We start from the raw sequence: 17,678 nt of genomic DNA, 5'->3' as shown, positions 1-17,678 counted from the left end.
ACCGCAAAAAGGGCGACTGCTCGGCCCTTGTCGCCGCTTAAACAAACAAAAACACGCAAGTTAGGAAAAGTCGTGCGTTTGAACGGGTTGTGTAATGCTTTTCCAACATGCTCGGGTTTTCAGAATTTTTTGTGAATTATGTAATGAGTGGTATGGAAGCTGGAAGGCAGCTGTCAGGGCAAAATACATTTGGAAAAATAGTACCTTTTGCTCCGGTTTGGATTACCATGTTTGGGCAATACTTTAATTAATTTGACAGATTTTCAACAGAGCAATTCCCTACTAGTGACACATCATTATGCTAAAGTTGTGTTCGTATTAGATCACCGTTGCGTGAGTTATAGCGACCCCACGTTACAGACGGACGGACAGGCGGTGCTAATTCATTAACGCGTTTAACCTTGGTCGGAAAGCGTAAAAAAACCGTAGCGTTCAAAACCCGGCGAGTCTTCCACAGTGACCGTGCTGCGTGTAACGGGGTTGTGTGCATGGAGTGAGAGCCTCCATCCCAGGGGGGACTCTTGACGTTGCCACAAAGTCAAAATGAGACCTGCAGGAGATGGTCGGGTTCAATCCGGGGTCACGGACTCTGAGCCATCACTGCTGACCGCCACGGTTCGAATCCGGACTTACAACCTCCTCGACGATGTTGATTAATTTGGGTTCTCAAGCCCAGCGAGTCGATGATGTCGGCTCAAATACCAATGATTGCACGAGCATGTCATCGTATAGCATATGGTATTCCTGTTAATTCGGCTACATTTCAGCTTTGAGAGACCTGTTCTTCACCCGAGGACGGCTGCTTGCGTTGTGGCCGAAACGTCGTGAGAATTGTATTTTATTATGCTTTATTTTTACTATTTTATTATTTCCCTTCTACGTGACTTTACCGAAAGAACCAAGAAGATGAATCCCTGCAGTCACGAAAGCTTTAAATCGAAATTCATTAAATAACTTTGACTGCCACGCGATGAACATTTCTCTCTGTAGCAGGGCATGTCGGAAAGTGCAGCGCCTCTTAGTGTGCGGCTAAGGATGACTCCAGCAGTAGTTCTATGATATCTCCTTCTGCAGACCTTTTCTAACGCATGGGGTGATGCTTCGCTCTCTGTGAGTTTCCGAACGGACGCCTCGTCGCGTGATGACTCCCGTTGCCCAATCGAAATGCAATTCATGACAAAGACGATGTCTGCAACAAAAATGTTCCACACGGGATCGGATCGGCAGTGTTCACCTATGCTTGGTTAGCGGTGCACTTGCAGTCACGAAAGCTTTAAATCGAAATTTGAAGGTAACGGTTTGAGTGGCCCAGACGTGGGAATGGTGGAGCGGCCACCATCATCAAAGCAAGGACACCGAAACTAAATTGCGCTATATAGCTCTGTTTCAGAACCGAACTGGCCACAAATGATAGCTCAACGAAGTGGCTTATCACGTGAGTATGTATAGCATCCAAGTACTCTAACCGTACGTTGGTTCTAAATGTGGAGGGGAAACCCGGAGGAACAGGAGAAAAAATCCACGCGACAATGGGGAGAGAGACACGAAAACTCCAAATATACAGGCGTGATAGGTTGGGATTGAATCCACGACCTCCTGCACACCAGGCGAGGTAGTTAACATCTCGCAATTGCGACACGCTATAGCCCAGCTGCGGCCTGGCTTGCATCAGGGAATAATGTGTGTTGTTAACGTCCATGCTGTGTTTTTTATTTGTGTCTGTTTGTTTATTTGTTTGTTTTTCGGCACGGGCTTGACGCGGTTGTTTCCCCCATCGCATACTCATTTCCTCGTATCGGTGCCGCCTCGCGAATAGGGAGGGAGTGAGGCGAGGAGGGAGGCGAGGAGGGAGGCTGGGGGGGGGTGTACGGTGGGCGGCATGCGCTGGAGTGTCGGTCAGACGCAGCAGATGGGGCCTCGGTGCTGTTACGCGACTCTCAATTGCCCATCCGTTTTCACCCGCCCGTCAGATGTCCGAGCGAGGCTTCCTCGCGGCCCTTTGTGCCTCTCGTACTGCACCCAACTCCCCTTCATGTTTTATTTCACTGCTATGCAAAGCGTCTGCCGGCTGCGTTGCCATTTTCATTGAGGATTCCACTTTTTTTTCTCTCGTGTGTGTTCCGTATGTTTTGTTCCTTTTTTCTTTAGCATCGAGCCTGGCGATACTGCTCTTTAAATAAAAACAAATTTTAAACACACACACGGATGCATACACACGCACTCATGTCCCTTGGTGGCAGCAGTTGCCCAGCCCTGCGATTGCTTAACAACGCCATTACTGACGGAAGGGCTCCTGTTCCACAACATGGTGGGAGTGCCCACACTCTGCCTCACCACACGTGGTCTGCCGATCGCATAGCTGCTGAGTGGGTACAGAGGATGGGGCAAAATTGCCACCATTGTGTCAACGGCTGCAGGCCAGCGCAAATAAATTGTGAACATTTTTGTCTTCTAACTTTGGGGGCTTGCATTATATTATTTTATCGTTGGATGCTTGTAGGTATAAGCATATACTTGCCTATATTTTGGTAAAATTTCAGCTTTTTGGCCATTTGTTTTGGAGATCTTTGAAAACGTAATTTAACAATTTCAGATTTTAAAATCGTATGCTTATTTGGATTCAATACCCTTCGAAACATCCAGATACAGACTTTTGTAAATTAGGGTAAAACTAGAAAGTTATGGTGCCAATAAAGAATTATATTCACAATAATTACAATCGCAGCCACATTGGTAGCTTAAACGGCGACGGCTTTGGGTTACGTCATCGGTTTGAGACTGTGGTGGCTTGGGAGAGGCCTTCATCCAGCAGTGGACTGAACATGACCGCCGATCAGAGCTGTGAAGTCGTAATCTAAAATGTCAATATCCAAATCTCACCGCAATTACAATTCATTATGGACCACGCAACCGCAATATCAATTGACCCCAAGTTCGGGGTCATGTTCATGGCGTTCAGGCTCTGGCTGTGAGCCGTGGCGCGTGCACGATTTGAAGGGCATGGCAGATGAGGCAGAGGAGGCGGAGGAGGGGGTGGGTGGGTGGAGGGGGGCAGCAGGTATCCCCACGGCCACGGTCGGGGGAAATGGGGTGGGGGAGAGGGAGGTGGGGGCGGTGGACAAGCGAGCGAGCGAGTCGGGGGGGAGGGGGGGGGTCGAGCAAGGCGAGCGTTCTGTCGACCGCCTGCTGCACCGTCGCGCCGTTGTGGCGGTGGCGGCAGCGGGGTAATGAAAGAGGGGGCCCAGGCGGGTAAATGAGCTCGAACTGGGCCCATCGCTCACGCGTAATGGGAGATACAGTAGCGCCCTGGCCTGTCGCTCAATTACTCATCGGTATAAATCGCCTGCCCGCGCCACGTGCGCACTGTCTCTGAAAGTTAAGCATCCCGCTTGTCAGCGGTTGGTAGTGTGTTAAGGGTCTGCTGCCTGCCCGGCATGCAGGAAAAGACGAGGTGTGGGTAGGGGGTGGGGGGCTTAGCGGTGGGAGGTGAGGGGCAGGGTGGGTGGGGGGAATGCGGGCGGGCGGGGGGGGGGCGAACGGGCTGCCTGCCAACGATTGGGCCCTCGTAGCCGTGGATCATGATTTTCGTTCGGATTGCCGCTCGCGCGCGGCGATATATGCTGGGCTCACAAGATAATTATTTTCCCTTTATATATGTAGAGAGAGAGAGAGAAAAACATCTGGGAAGAACATTGTTCTGGAAAGTATTTCGGCAAGGAAGGTCGCCAGCTAAAATGTAATTTTGAGTGTCGGCTTAGCCTGTCCTTGTTCCTCTGGGGGCGAATAAAATTGGTACCAAAAGCGGTGGTGGCAGTGCCGTGTGGAGTATGAGGATTCGTGCAAATTTTGGCGTCAGGTTCAAGAAAAAAATTGCATTTGGTCGTAAGCCGCACCATGAGCTTCACTCGCCCCCCCCCTGCCCCACCTTCTGACCTAAATATGTTTGTTTCCATGGAATTGCATTGGAACCATTGCAATGCCTTGTTAATTCCACTCGATAAGGAGACACGGCCAATATTGACCGTAATTCTCAATTATGTAAGTCTCGTGATGGAACCCAGGCTTAATAAGCCTCTACTTGTCAACTCTGGATATATCCATCTCTGGTAGATATATTTAAATTTATATTTAAGTCTGCTTTGAAAACCCATCTCATCTCTTTAAAGTGGCCTTCCCTCTATATTTTGGTCGGTTGCCCTGGTTCTGTTTTTTGTTTCCCGATTTTCATGCATTGTGCATTGGGATCCTAGAATGGAATACGCATTATAACTTATCATGATCTCTCTCTCCTCTCACTGTTACTGCATCATCGTTTTCTTCCATCCCTGCCCAGTGTCCCCCCCCATGTTTTATTTGTTTATAAGCAATTATTAAACGTACAAAATATGAACTATTTCATGTCCAGGCTCGATTTTCCCATGTAAATTGGACAATAGTGTTTCGCCACCCCCCCCCCCCCCATTTTCCTGGTTATCTGCCCCCCCCCCACAAACACACCAACCAGGAAGCGTCGAGTACATGGGGCCTCGTGGATATTCGCGTGCGGTCGTTTTTTTTATCTTGATATGAAGCTTTCGTGACTGCAGGAATCCAAACTCTTTAGTTATTTCGGTAAAGTCACGTAGGTATAAAATAAAATAAATCACGACGCAACACAAGCGTCCGTTTGGCGCCCAAAAATCTTCAGCGGGCATTTGTTCTTGTGCAAAAAGAAAACAATTATCTCATGTGCTCATGTTCGTACAGCGTTTTTGAAATCCAAAATGTATCGTTTGTCTAGAAAAAAAATTCTAAAGATAACTACATGGCCCAGCATCTAAATGCAGGTATTCCCTGGCTCTTATGAAAGATGCCGTGGAAGCATTTTCAAATGCAATAACACTAATAATGATGAGGCTCGTTGTAAGTACTGGCGAAACGTCGTACTCAGATTGTAAATGTTGTGGCTTGGCTCTCCAACACACAACCGGTGTGCTGTACTAGTATACCACACTATACACTACACTATACACTACACTAGTACACTATACACACTATACACTACACTATACACTACTATACACTACACACTAGTGCTGTACTAGTGACGAATTGGCACGTTCTGTTTACGTGACAACCCTAACTAGTTGGCTGTGTCGGGTGGTGGCGGGTTTTTTTTATGACTCATTTATATATTTACGCGATCTAACCCAGTAAACCCCTATTATGGATGATATTGGTCGCGAAAGCCTACGTGTTAAACTGACTAATAATGTCCTTTTCCAAACTCAGCAAACCCTTCATCCAGCAGTGGATCGACAAAGGACGGGAAATGAGTGCATTGATGCAGAGCGAGGGAGGTGAACTGGGGGTGAAGATGTGATTCAAGAATACCGTACATTATTATTGTTTCGTGTGACATTGTGGTGAATGTGGCGCCTCTAGTGGTTACAACGTTCACCGGGCATCAATTGTCTCAAGAGTACGTGTGTGGAGTGTCAACGATTCAGAGTTTCAAGGAGGCAGTTTCTTTATTAACAACTTTCACGGTCTCGTCCGCACACTCTCCACTGTAGCTCAGCCCAGCCTGTACACAACACTCGCCATTTAACACTGACGGCGTTGACTGAGATTGACAACTACTATCTTGTAGCGCAACATCTAGCGGGGACGTTTAGCGAAGACGGCGACGAGACGACAGCGACGACGAGACGAGTCCACTCCCAGAACCGGTAGCCCTGGGCCCCCCGCTCTCGGTTCCTTTTATTCTCCCAGCGCGCCTGGCTCCGCCCTGATGGCGATTCCTTCTCGAACCCACTAGAAGGTTCCAGGGGCCTCCCGATGGAGTCCTCCATGACCCTTGCCCCAGTTCCTCCTCTCTGCCAACACCCCGTGCGCTGTCTGTCCACCGCAGTTGCCGCCACTGTCCAATAACCGGCGCCATTACACTACACGTACATAGGAAAAATGAAGCGTGTTTGGCGAGCATTGTAATATATGATATTGAACGTAGCTAACCGTGCTTATTGGAGGTGCACACAACACACACAACTGCAACACACACACGTTCAATTCATTTATTCAATGTATATTTTGAGTAAATACTCGCCCCCACTAAAAGGGGCATCACAATATTTTACAGTATAAAATAAAACCTATAAAATCAAGACACATGTATAAAATATGAAAATTAGGGGACATACTCAAGGAAAAGCACTCTTACGGACACAACACACACGAATGTCCATTTGAGGCCGAGTAGACCTAGGGGACGCACCCAAGATGAGCCCCACGATAAACGTCGCGGGGTGAACGAGGTTGGTAGATCCACACGTAAACCCCGTTGCCGGCTTGAATCAATGAAATGATGCATCGTTGCATGCATATACCGTGACGGATCAACGTAGGGGTCGGGTGGAGGAAGGTTATCGTGGTGTTTGCCGGATGCGGTGACACACACACACACGCACACCTGTGATCCGCTGCGGTGGCGAGATGTTATCTACCTCGCCTCGTATACAGGAGGGTTATGGGTTCGACCCCGACCCTGACGCCTGCTGTATATTTGGAGTTTGCACGCTCTCCCCGTGGGCGCGTAGATTTTTTTTTCCGGATCCTCGTTTTTTTTCTTCCGAATTTCGAATCAACATCACGCGTGTAGAATATTTGGCTGCCATAAATTTCCACGTGATAAGCCCCTTCGTTGAACTATCATTTGTGTCAATGTCGCTTCTGAAAAATAGCTATATACCTCAGTGGGACCTTACCTTCTAAAATAAAAATTGTCCATTTCAGTTGCGTGTTTGTTTTGTTTGTTCAGATCCAACGCTCCCGAGGCATGGGATGGTAAATCACGAAGGGGTTCCAAACCAACAAGATGTGAGGATCTCCCCTCCGCTGGGGGCTGTAAGGTGACCGGGAGCACAGCGAGTGAGTTTGCCAACCTGTCCGCGTGTGACACAGGAGCATTTTATCTTTGCAAACGTTTGTTGGTTTTGTATCTCTGGGTGCCCTGATATCCTCCCACATACACTGGCAATAGCACTGGCATGAACCAGTCAACGCAGGACAGACACGTCGTGGTCGATCATCTCGATCAGGTCCAATTCGTTGTCAATCTTCACACACACACACGTGAACAGACCTGCCGATACTGCTTCAGCAACACACCGGCGTGTTGAAGACCCATCCACAATATTTCCACATGCCGGTGAATTGGCAAGTTTTGTTCACTAGGTGTGTCCGGATGGAGGAGGGTGTAAAACACACGTGATCTGGCCAAAAAAACAATAACAATTTTGTTTTATGTTGGTCGCAAAAGCTGACTTGTTGAATAGATCAAGTTGCACGGATCTTGGTTGTACAGGAAGACGATTGCTTGTGTTGCGATCGAAACGTCGTGTTTTAAAAAAAATATTTTTCTTCTATCTACGCGACTTTACCGAAAGACCCAAAGAGTATGAATGTCTGCAGTCACGAAAGCTTTAAGTCAGAATATACGTAAAATTGCTTCAAAAAGTCAAATAGTTTCCACTCGTTCGCCATCGTTGTCAACGCACGCCTGGAATCTTCCCCAGGTGGTCTCCAGAGCCCGGAGGCACATTTCTTGTTGTGTTGTTGCAAATTCTCGGAAGTGTTCACATTTTTTTGAAGCACTCTGTATTTTCCCAATTCTGATGTCGGCATCAAACTGCCATGAGACAAACAAACAATCCAGTGCACCACCCCGGTGTGTTAGAGGACGACACCGTGGATAGCGATTACCACAGAGTTACTTCTGAGATCACTTTCAGTGACATTTCTATCCACGTGCCAGGGCACTGCTCTTCCCCGACATGTCCTGCTTTAGTCCATGAGTCCGGACTGGATATTTCACTGTGTCGGTACCACCGGAGATGGTATAGCTTCGGTAGTTACAATTTCTCAGAATATACGTAGAATTTCTCTATGTGGCCAACAGCAGTGAATTATGCGATACCAGATTTTAAGTTTTCGTGACTGCAAGGATCCATACTCTTTGGTTCTTTCGGTAAAGTCACGTAGGTAAAAAATAAAAGTTATTTTTCATTTGTTTTACTTTTATTTTTTAGCTACGTGACTTTACCGAAAGAACCAAAGAGTATGCGATGCCCACTTGAAATGAGCGGGGTTACCAATTAATGTACTTTCTTCAGCCACGTAAATTAATGGGCACTACGAAGGTTTCGCCATCTAAGGTGATGCCTATTTCTTCTCTCGTCCATGAACTAACTAGAGAAATGTTCATCACAGGGCAGTATATTTTTTAAAATAAAATTCTAACGGCAATACATTTTTTGTGCCAAATTAAGTAAAACACCAAATTGAACGTGATAGCTTAAAAAACGTGTATTTCTCTATAAAAAGTCGCTAGTAACTAGACTGACGCCATCGTGTCACTAAACTTGAGGACCCGGTTTGAATAATCACGGGAAGATCTCAGCGGCTGCCACTCATCGGTCTCTGACCTCTGAGCCACCCCGGGCCGCACTCGCTCCCCTACACCGGCGGGCGCGCGCGCGCGAGCTCCCCGTCGCCGCACCGCCATCACCGCGGCTGCTGCCGTCCGCTGCCACCACCCCACAGCCCCCAGTCCCAGACAGCAGAGACCCGCCGACGTCTCCGTTCCCAGCGGCCGCCGAGCCCACGCACGCAGACAAAGACCCACCCCCCCCCCCCCGTATATCCTTAACAGAGTGTTGGGGCAAAGTGCTGTTCGCGAGCACGTGACGGCACGCGAGGGGGGTGAGTGTGGCCAGCACCCCCCGCCCGACCGCCTTTGTCTCGCGAGTGGCGACGTTCACACACCGCACCAGGTACTCATGTGAGGCTGAGTCCACCTATGGGATGCCCAGGACAGGGTTCACATAATGGTCACCGGTGTTGGCCTTGAGCGAGATTCCAACTCGGGTCGCCGGGCACCGCTACACTTACCGCTCCCCACAAAAGATCAACGATCAAAGATCCCCCATATAGCCTTAACAGACTGTAGGGGCAAATGCTGTTAGCGTGCAGCTATGAAGGCCGTAACGGTACACGAGGGGGTGGGTGGCCAGCACCACGCCCGACCGCCTTTGTCTCCCTAGTGACAATGTTTACACACTGCACCAGGCACTTATTTGAGGCTGAGTCGACCTAGGGGAGGTCCAGGACCGGTTCAGATAATCGTCACTGGTGTTGGCCGTGAGCGGGAATCGAACCCGTGTCGCCGGGTTCAAAGCGCAGCGCGCTAACCGCTACACTTACCGCTCCCCACACGCACACACACGCAGACACGCACGCAGACCAGCTGTTGTCCGACGGCGCCGAGTCTGCAGAACATAATATCCCCGGCAATTTACAGAGCGTCGCCGCAGACGCTATCACAGCGCTCGCAGGATCACCGAATTACGAGATTTCTCACGTCAGCATTCCACCGCTGATTTTACGATGGGGGTGGGTGGTGGGAGGGGGGAGCTGTAAATGTACCGCGTACGATTTCGCGGTTGTGCTGTAGACCTCCACCGACGGGCTTGCGGGTCGTACTGCGCGCCGTTTGACATGACGTCCGACGTTTTGGTCGAAGTGCCGGGGGCTAGTTCAGGAGCTGGAGAAGCTCCCAGCACGTGCAGCGAACAGAAGAAAAACATCCGAGCATGTGTAATGAAACGTCGGACGTCATAGTGAACAACATGCGGGACAACTCGAAAAGACACTGGAGATGTCTGTATTGTTTACACTCGGTTACGGCAAATTGCAATCGCCCGGAGCCTGCTTAGTGGGACACTGCTTGGCATCCCTGACAGTGTGGGACTGTGACTGCAAGATTGACCACGTGATGGGCAGTACAGCGATAGATTATTGAGTCCATCTGTACGATGCATCGATGGTTACCCTAATGTACGCGTTGGGGTTTTCCACGGCTGTGACAATTTCCCACCCACGAATGGAACTGGCCAATCATCCCAATGCAGGAGCCTCCTGCAAACGAATCTTGAGACTCGGTGAGATTTCCCTGGCTAAGTAAAGACATTGTAGTTACCATTAATATTGTACAGCTCTAAATGTGACTGTTTCAAGGGCGAAACATTTCTGGAATTGGGAGGCCGAAGTGTGAATCGTTACATCCATAAAGGGAACGGTAAATGATCCTAATGGCTGTACCCCGGGTTACCATATAATAAAAAATGGCCGAGGCAATTAAATATTTTATTTCTGGGACAATATTTTTGTCCAGGGGTGTACTTAACTCCGCGACCGGGGTACCAATCAATCCGAAATCGGTGCGACACTCCGCGATGTCGAAACGCAGTGAGGACGATTGCGCTGAAACCCAGATTCTCGCACGTAGCACCGTAGTGGTGCATCGTGTACAGCTCGTCGAGATGAGTCGATTGCCGCATCGCCGACCATCAACAGACTAAAATGACTGCATCACGGACATTATGCTAGAGCCGGGGAACTATGGTACCCCGGGATCCCGCCATAAGGATCATATGGCATGCAATTTTTTTTTATTTTACTGTTACACTTGCATTGTCTGCATTTTAATTGCGATTGTCATTAACTCTCGCGCATCTTCACAACGCTCAATCACAAGAGGCTCCTATTAGCGCGGCTGGCTACGTACGGTGCGAAAGAAGTTCAACATATATAAATATAGAACCGCGAGTTGGCAAATTCCTTCCCCGCATGTTTCGTCCGTGCACTCTCCGCACACGCGCGCGCACAGTTGCCGCGTATTTATTTTTCTTGCAACTTTCACGGTGTTACCCCGAAGCTGGTGGCCAGAGACTTGGTGCCGTTGCAACAACAAGGGCCAATGGAATTTTTATGGCCCCTGCTCAAGTGTTGGGGTGCATCAAAGGGACGCTAACTGCCACCTCAAAGGCATCGTCAGATGGCCCAGAATGGCCCACAAAGTCTTCAGAAAAAACACATTTTTTTGGCGGATGGCTGTTCGCACATTCGCGGATGTTTTCACACTAGGGCCCTTTCTTATCTTCTGCACTTCTTTGTGCACGGGTTTTTTTTTCTTCTCACTGGAAGCAATGCAAGGAAAGCAGGGTAGAAAGTGTTTGAGAATATATAAACTCAACTATTTTCATTTAATTAAGTAAGGCCCACTGACCTATATAGCGATTTTTCAGGCGTGACCTGGTCACAGATAATAGCTAAACGAAGTGGCTTATCACGTGAATATGTATAGCCAAATACTCCAAACGCATGTTTCTAAATGTGGAGGAGATACCCGGATGTCCTAGAAAAATATCCACACGACCACGGAGAGAACATGCAGACTCCAAATATACAGACGTTGGGTTCGGGATCGAATCCACGACCTCCTGCATACAAGTCGAGGGAGTTAACATCTCACCACCGTGGCGTCTGTGTGTGTGTAACTTAGGAGTGGTAGTGTAGCGGTTAGCGCGCTACGCTACGAACCCGGTGACGCGAGTTCAATTCCCGCTCACGGCCAACACCAGTGACGATTATTTGAACCGTTCTTGGGCCTCCCTTATGTCGACTCAGACTCAAATGAGTACCTGGTGCGGTATGTACACATCATCCCTAGGAAGACAAAGGCGGTCGGACGTGGTGCTGGCCACCCTCCTCTTCGTGTGCCGTTGCGGCCTTCATAGGTGCTCGCTAACAGCACTTGCCCCAACAGTCTCTTGCAGGCTATAAGGGGGATCTTTGTCTTTGTGTGTAACTTATTTGGGTCGTACCCGCGTGTCGGTACGATGTCTGACATTTCACTCCACGTGCCGAAGTAGCTCCGGGAAACGTGAAGCGAAACGTTGGACGTTGTGCCGACCAATCACGCGGTCCGACTCAAACAACATATACATGTCAGATGTATGTCATGTTTATTGTTAAGTTCATTTATGTTATTTATGTCGCTTTAGATAAATTACGTTGCGACTGGGGGTGGACGCAGAGCAGTGCCCTAGTGGTTAGCGCATCGCGCGCTGAACCCAACACCTTGAGTTCGATTCCCAGCCACGGCTAACATCAGTGACAAGTGATATCTGAAACCAGTTCTGGGAACCCCGAGCCCCGCCCCCCGAGCCCCGCCCCCCGAGCCCCCCGAGCCCCCACCAACCGCCACTAACCAGCATGGCCAAATATGGGCAAACAACCCCAATAATTGGCATGGGGAGGCTTAAACCCATTAGCGAATTGACAAAGGGCTGTACATTTTTGCTATTGTTATTATGCTACTGGAACACAAGAGGGATTCGCTTCCTTGTGGATGTGATGATTTCATATTGTGTTCGGCTGCTGGCAATTCGGTTGATTCAACCTCGTCTCGTCGGTAACTAAGGAGATATTAGAATGTATCGTTGCTGGACAATGAAGACAATCGAATCACAAATGGTGAAATAGATACAATATATATTTTTTCGGTTTGTGAGAATTATCTGATTAAAATATCCTGCCAAGAAAGATGTATTCATATTAAACACCAGGATTCAGTTTTATGACCACAATTATTGCATCATGTGTCGGTGCCTCTAAGAGTAACATTTTTCATTCTTACACCTTGCACGAAAATAGATTATTGTTATTATTATTTCGTGACGCTGCCTTGGCATTGATACACAGGAACATTTAACAATAACAACAACAAGCTCAACACGACGTTTTATCCAATGGCCCATATTCGTGTGCTATTATAAAGGGTCATTGCCTGAAACGTCGCCTATTATAAATGGATACTTTTTTTTAAGGCAACAGTATTATTGAAGAATGTTGAGTTTATTTTAAGTTATATGTGGAGCGTTCACGTGATCTCTGCTGCCGCGAGAGGTCGCTACATTCACCGCAGTTGAAGATAAAAATCATTTTTTTTACTTAAATCGCTGCTCTGAATCGTGACGATTTAATCGAATTAAATGGGGTGGGGGATGTGTGCAATGTCTCATCAGTATTATAGAATACATCGCATGTGATTATAAGCTGTTGAAGATACACAGCTGACAAAAACCCTTAACAACACCGGCCCAAGATCCTGAACACAGTAGATGCAACATGCTCATAGGGGCCGTCCATAAATGACGTCACGCACCTAGGGGGAGGGGGTCAGACATTTGTGACGATGTGTGACGAGGTGGGGGGGGTGAGAAATGTGACGTCATATCAAAATGAGCAACTTTAAATAAAAATAGACAACACGTTCTACTTAATTAAATAGACTTAATAAATGTTTTCTCTTACATCAGAGTGCAGCGGCACATTAAACACGAACTACAATGACAATAGTTTAAAGCGATTTGAAGCATATTGTATATTTTGGGGGGGGGGCAGAGCTTTGTGATGTCATATTTGAGGGGGGGGGGGGGTCTGACGTTTTGTGACGCCGTGTGACGAAGGGGGGGGGGGGTCAAAAATCGTCCAAAATCGCGTGACGTCATTTATGGACGGCCCCATACAAGGACAACGCTTACATAGTAAAACAAAGACATTAACGTATATTTGCTACCCGGGCAGACAGTTCTACTCAACGTGAGAGAAGCAAATGTTGCCTTGGATAAAATACCTTCCGGGAAGTTGACGTCACCACTGCGACGTGTCTGCCGATGGCTCCCTGCAGTTCAGCCCAAGCAATACAATGTGACACATGCAGTCTTTGTTTCTGTGCTCGTGCACCTCCATAACCATTACCCCACTCTGTGGCACGAACATGAACCGATGAAGGCCGTGACATTGTGAACCAAGCCGATTCCGTGACCCCTTTCCGAACCAATAACATCCCTTGCTTTCTCTCCCGGCAAGCGTGGCGTCAATTCGTGACGTGCGTTATGTAGTGAGTTGTTTAAAATAAGCAAAAGCTGCATGTACATTGATGGGAGGTTTCTTTTTTTTTTCGTTATTAAAAGACAACTTAATATTCTAGGTAGTGGTATAATGTGACCACTGTTTGGTGCGGTGGTTTTTTTTTGGAAGATTGCCGTTCTTTATTGCCCCGAGATAATTGCCAGGGAGAATACTAGATTAAGCATGCCAATACATTTCACACGCTCGCCACAAATGCATTTGTTTTCGGCGCGATCCGCTGCGCTTTTGCCGCATCTTCACGGTCACCACTTTTCATCGACGTGAGTTTAAACAAATATACATCAAGGAAACATTACGTGAGAGTGCACTGACGATAAATTCGGCCGTGTCCTTCCCTCGTGTGAGGAAGTATTTGCTCACACTGCTGCTCCTGCTGCCACAAATGCGTTGGCGAGCGGTGCACGTGCACCAACACAACAGAAGCAACCTCAACGCATGCGTCAATAATAATAATCAAGCCCCGTGGCCGTAGAAAGTAAAAATAAAGTGTCCAAAATGCGACGTTTTGGCCATTGTCCCTTCTTCACAGCACCCACACAACAGAAGCAACCTCAACGCATGCGTCAATAATAATAATGAAGCCCCGTGGCCGTAGAAATTAAAACAAAAAGTGTCCAAATTGCGACGTTTTGGCCATTGTCCCTTCTTCACAGCTCCCACACAGAGACCAGAGCAGTCGAGTCCGTCACTGAACAGCGGACTCACTCGTCGTTCAGTTTCACAGAAGTAAATACAATTTTATTTAAAAGCAGGTCAAGAGCCCATTGGAGACTCTACGTATATTCCGCTTGACCTGGCCAATTAAAGGCGACACGATACGGACACCGTAATCGGCCATTGTCAATCCACTGCTGGATGGAAACCTCCTCAAGCCCCCTCTCTCCCTCACTCTCACCACGCGTCTGTCCACTCAGCAGTATAAATGTGTGCGCCACGTGCAGCCAGTCGAGTGGCAGGTTACGTGTTGTGTGGGGGGGAGGGGGTAGAGCGTGAGCACTTCCATGGGTAGTCCCACCTCCACCAAGGCCAGCGTGTACGGGCAGGCGAAATACCCTCCAGGTAAAAGTGTCAAGCTTCTTCTTGGTTCTTTCGGTAAAGTCACGTAGAAGGGAAGTAATAAAATAATAAAAATCAAGCTTCCTCGAGTGCAGCGGTTCTGCTTCACCTGGAGGTGCGAGATGCCCTTCTGCGGGATGCGAGACGTGGCCAGATTTTTGTTAGAAGGTCAATCATCGAAACACAAATTAAGCAAGGGGCACGTAAGTACATCTACTTTGTTTCAACAAACCAATGTATTTATTAACATCATACTTGGTATGTTTTTATCAACGATGGCGAACCAAGGGGGTGCAAGTGTGCAGTGAAGGCTCATAACCTTTCGTGGCAGGAGCCCTTCTATTCTTAGGTTTTTTTTCGGTAAAGTCACGTGGGTAACAAAATTAAAATTAATAAAAGTAAAATAAAAAATAAAATAAAAATCACGACGTTTTGGAGGCAACACAAGCCTCCGTCTTCAGGTGGAACCGTCACAGCACGATAGCTGTATCAAGTAAGAGAAATTCTAAGAAAACAGTCCTTGTATATATTCTGGTTGAGGGTGGGAGGAGCCAAGGTAGGCCCTGCATATTATTATTATTGTGAGGTTCGGTGCGGCTGAAGCACGCTGTTAGGAATGAGCCTTTGTTGTGTTGACTGGTTGAAAATATCTTCTTGATTCTTTCGGTAAAGTCACGTAGAAGGGAAATAATAAAATAATAAAAATAAAACAAAATAAAATAATGGTTGAAAAGAGTTGTTAAGGTGAGGCTGATGTAAGGGTGCGTGTAAATGGGACTGAGCATTTTGTTATGTAGAGGTGGTGGCCCTTCTGACCAGCAGGGGCGCAGGAAAGCAAATTGCACGGCCGCACCTTCACATCACCCCTCCCTCGTGTTGACTAAACGTTTCGTAAGGAGGCTTCGGAAGTGATAAACGTGCTTGAAATCGAGGAGACCTCTTCTCGTGTCGCCTGGCGGTGAGACGAGAAGACTGCGCCAACAGCAGCAGCCGCTCGAGACGAGAAGGCGGGAGTAGGTGGAGGGGGGGAGACATGGGGAGGACGAGGTTGGAGAGGGCCCGGTGAGTGATGCTGCCCTTGTCTCGCAGTCGCACGCTCGCTCGCCTTTCTCCGCGGCGGTTCACGGTGAGGTCGCGCTCCGCGTGGAGCCGAGTGTGAGTGGGGGGGGGGCTAAGCAAGCCCCCCTTGAACCCACCCCATTGGGGGGGGGAGCGGGTGGAGGGGCGGGTGCGTGAGGCCAAATGGGGGGGGGGGAGAGGGGCTATTGCTCAGCTGTCGAGGTGATGAGGCGGTGCCTCTTAAATGTCGCTCCTCTTCATGTCCCGGTGCCTGGGCCGCTCCGGCCCATGAGCCCCAGTGCAGTTGCACCGCCTACAGGCTCAGCAGCGATGCCACTGAGCACCGCCGTGCTCGTTGTTTCCCGCTGCGGTGGACATTGAAGTGTTATTGTTTTCCTGTAGCAGGTGAGAGCTGACTAAGAGATAGATAACGTGAATAGTGCACTGCACTATGAACGCGGTGGCACGAGTTCGTTTCCCGGTCAAGGCTAACATCGAATGGTCTCTGAACCGACCTTGTCCCTCGCATTCGCCACCCCCACGCAAACCACAGTGGGGAAGTGTTGTCAAACAATTTCCATGACAAGGCTCAGCGTGGGGTTGACAAAGGGCTGTGGATTATTTTCTCAATTCGAATGAGTGACTGATTGCATTGACAGAAGATATGAAAACACAGCAAAGAAATTCCACTCAAAAAATTACAAATCGTGCCTGTTACTGATTAGCCACATTGTACCAATTTTACCGATGCTCAACTTCCATGATTTTTTTGATGAATTTAATTTAAAAAACTATGCGATGGTATGCAAAGCTCGTGCAATGTCAACATGACGGGTGTGCGTGTGGCCCAGAGGTCAGGGAAATGCTGAGATCCTATGCTCGCACCTCCGATGAGCATGATTGGTGATGTACGGTGCGAATAAAGCTCAACATATTGTACCTACAGGCAGCTGTGATGTAACCAGCTTCTCGAGTGGAGCGAATTAATGGTCTCAGCCCGGTCACCAATTATTGCGCCGAAATAATGACATACACATTAAAATTGATTTTGGCACTTGACTTGGCTAAATTTCATCTCTGAGGAAAATCATCAAATTATCCATGATAAAGGTGTTTTGGGTTAGATCGCGTCACTATAAATGCGTCGTTATATTTACGCGATCTAACTTTTTAAAAAAAACTTTATTATGGAGAATATTGGTCGCGAAAGGCAGAACGAAGACGTTCGGAAGCGACTTGGTGTGGCCCCCATTGCGGACAAGATGCTTGAGGCAAGGCTTCGGTGGTACGGCCACGTGATGCGAAGTGAAGAGTCATCAGTGGCCAAGACTGCCGTGCGTATTGAGCCAGAGGGCCGCCGTCCACGCGGACGTCCGAAGAAGCGATGGATGGATCGAATAAAGGAAGACGTGAAGACGGTCAACGCATCCCCCGAAGATGCCCTGGACCGAGCCAAATGGAGAAGACAATGCCGAAAAGCGGACCCTGTGCCACAGCGGGAACAACGCTAGGAAGAAGATTGGTCGCGAAAGGCTCCGTGTTAAACTGAAAATCAAGTTAACTTCCGTGCAAGAACAACGCCTCTCTGGATGTGGATATGTGGGAAAGTGCGCGCCCTGGTGGATGGTCTAAACATCTCACGAGAGTTCAGCAATGGCCCGATGATGTCCCCTTCCATGAGCCGTTCCCTGACACAGGCAGAGACGCACTGGCTTGCGGAGGGACTTAAATAGAAACGTCTTCTC

The sequence above is a fragment of the Lampetra fluviatilis genome, chromosome 10, assembly GCF_964198595.1.
Source record: "Lampetra fluviatilis chromosome 10, kcLamFluv1.1, whole genome shotgun sequence".
Lineage (NCBI taxonomy): Eukaryota > Metazoa > Chordata > Hyperoartia > Petromyzontiformes > Petromyzontidae > Lampetra > Lampetra fluviatilis.
Note: the sequence above shows the minus strand (reverse complement) of the source record.